This window comes from Arachis ipaensis, chromosome B01, assembly GCF_000816755.2.
Source record: "Arachis ipaensis cultivar K30076 chromosome B01, Araip1.1, whole genome shotgun sequence".
Lineage (NCBI taxonomy): Eukaryota > Viridiplantae > Streptophyta > Magnoliopsida > Fabales > Fabaceae > Arachis > Arachis ipaensis.
Genome location: NC_029785.2, coordinates 53871247 through 53874388, shown reverse-complemented (window position 1 = coordinate 53874388; position 3142 = coordinate 53871247).

Sequence of the window (3142 nt, the reverse complement as noted above, 5' to 3'; positions counted from 1 at the left end):
ACATCTATGAATATCAGTATTAATTAGATGAGCGGGGCTTTTAGCTTCTTGCTTCTAAACAGTTTTGGCATCTCACTTTATCCTTTGAAGTTCAGAATGATTGGCATCTATAGGAACTCAGAATCCAGATAGTGTTACTGACTCTCCTAGTTAAGTATGTTGATTTTTGAACACAGCTAATTTATGAGTCTTGGCCGTGGCCCTAAGTACTTTGTTTTCCAGTATTACCACCAGATACATAAATGCCACAGACACATAACTGGGTGAACCTTTTCAGATTGTGACTCAGCTTTGCTAGAGTCCCCAATTAGAGGTGTCCAGGGTTCTTAAGCACACTCTTCTTTTTGCTTTGGACCTCGACTTTAACCTCTCAGTCTCAAGTTTTCACTTGACACCTTCACGCCACAAGCACATGGTTAGGGACAGCTTAGTTTAGCCGCTTAGGCCAGGATTTTATTCCTGTGGGCCCTCCTATCCACTGATGCTCAAAGCCTTGGATCCTCTTTATCACCCTTGCCTTTTGGTTTAAAGGGGTATTGGCTTTTTCTGCTTGCTTTTCTTTTTCTTTTTCTCTTTTTTTTCGTAAGCTTTTCACTGCTTTTTCTTGCTTCAAGAATCAATTTTATGATTTTTCAGATCATCAGATAACATTTCTCCTTTTCCTTTCATTCTTTCAAGAGCCAACAATTTTAACATTCATAAACAATTAAATTAAAAAATATGCACTGTTCAAGCATTCATTCAAAAAAATAATAGTATTGCCACCACATCAAGATAATTAAACTGTTTTAAAATTTGAAATTCATGCACTTCTTTTTCTTTTTCAATTAAAAACATTTTTCATTTAAGAAAGGTGATGGATTCATTTTCATAGCTTTAAGGCATAGACACTAATGATCATGTAATAAAGACACAAACATAGATAAACATAAAGCATAATTTTCGAGAAACAAGAAAATAAAGAACAAGGAAGTTAAAGAACGGGTCCACCTTAGTGATGGCGGCTTGTTCTTCCTCTTGAAGATCTTATGGAGTGCTTGAGTTCCTCAATGTCTCTTCCTTGCCTTTTTTGCTCCTCTCTCATGGTTCTTTGATCTTCTCTGATTTCATGGAGGAGGATGGAATGCTCTTGGTGCTCCATCCTTAGTTGTCCCATGTTGGAACTTAATTCTCCTAGGGAGGTATTGATTTGCTCCCAATAGTTTTGTAGAGGAAGATGCATCCCTTGAGGTATCTCAGGGATTTCATGATGATGAATTTCCTCATGCTCTTGATGAGGTTCTCTTGTTTGCTCCATCCTTTTCTTAGTGATGGGCTTGTCCTCATCAATGAGAATGTCTCCCTCTATGTCAATTCCAACCGAATTGCAAAGGTGAAAAATGAGATGAGGAAAGGCTAACCTTGCCAAAGGAGAGGACTTGTCTGCCACTTTGTAGAGTTCTTGGGATATAACCTCATGAACTTCCACTTCCTCTCCAATCATGATGCTATGGATCATGATAGCCCGGTCTATAGTAGCTTCAGACCAGTTGCTAGTGGGAATGATTGAGCGTTGGATGAACTCCAACCATCCCCTAGCCACAGGCTTGAGGTCATGCCTTCTTAGTTGAACCGACTTCCCTCTTGAATCTCTCTTCCATTGAGCGCCCTCTTCACATATGTCCATGAGGACTTGGTCCAACCTTTGATCAAAGTTGACCCTTCTAGTGTAGGGGTGTGCATCTCCTTGCATCATAGGCAAGTTGAATGCCAACCTTACATTTTCTGGACTAAAATCTAAGTAATTCCCCCAAACCATTGTAAGCCAATTCTTAGGGTCCGGGTTCACACTTTGATCATGGTTCTTGGTGATCCATGCATTGGCATAGAACTCATGAACCATTAAGATTCCGACTTGTTGAATGGGGTTGGTGAGAACTTCCCAACCTCTTCTTCAGATCTCATGTCGGATCTCCGAATACTCATTCTTTTTGAGTTTGAAAGGGACCTCGGGGATCACTTTCTTCTTGGCCACAACTTCATAGAAGTGGTCTTGATGCACCTTTGAGAGGAATCTCTCCATCTTCCATGACTCGGAGGTGGAAGCTTTTGCCTTCCCTTTCCTCTTTCTAGAAGTTTCTCCGGCTTTTGGTGCCATAAATGGTTATGGAAAAACAAAAAGCTTTATCTTTTACCACACTAAACTTAGAAGGTTGCTCGTCCTCGAGCAAAAGAAGAAAGAAGAGAGTAGTAGAAGAAGAAATAGAGGAGATAGAGTGGGCTATGTGTTTCGGCCAAGGGGGAGAAGTGGTGTTTAGGTTGTGTGAAAATGAAGGAGTGAAGATGGGTTTATATAGGGGTGAAAAGGGTGTGTATAGTTCGGCTATAGAGGGTGGGTTTGGGAGGGAAAGTGGTTTGAATTTGAATGGTGAGGTAGGTGGGGTTTTATGATGGATGGATGTGAGTGGTAAAGAGAATGGTGGGATTTGATAGGTGAGGGGTTTTTGGGGAAGAGGTATTGAGGTGATTGGTGAATGGGTGAAGAAGAGAGAGAGTGGTGGGGTAGGTGGGGATTCTGTAGGGTCCACAGATCCTGAGGTGTCAAGGATATCTCATCCCTGCACCAAGTGGCGTGCAAAATGCCCCTTGCTGCCAATCCTGGCGTTAAACGCCAGGCTGCTGCCCATTTCTGGTGTTTAACGCCCAGAATGGTGCCAGACTGGGCGTTAAATGCCCATTCTGCTACCTTTACTGGCGTTTAAACGCCAGTAAGTTTCTCCTCCAGGGTGTTCTATTTTCATTCTGTTTTTCACTTTGTTTTTGCTTTTTCAATTGTTTTTGTGACTTCACATGATCATCAACCTACAAAAAACATAAAATAACAATAGAAAATAGAAATTTAATATAGATAAGTAAAAATTGGGTTGCCTCCCAACAAGCGCTTCTTTAATGTCAATAGCTTGACAGTGGGCTCTCATGGAGCCTCACAAATGTTCAGAGCATTGTTAGAACCTCCCAACACCAAACTTAGAGTTTGGTTGTGGCCTCCCAACACCAAACTTAAAGTTTGACTGTGGGGGCTCTGTTTGACTCTGTATTGAGAGAAGCTCTTCATGCTTCCTCTCCATGGTTACAGAGGGATATCCTTGAGCTTTAAACACAA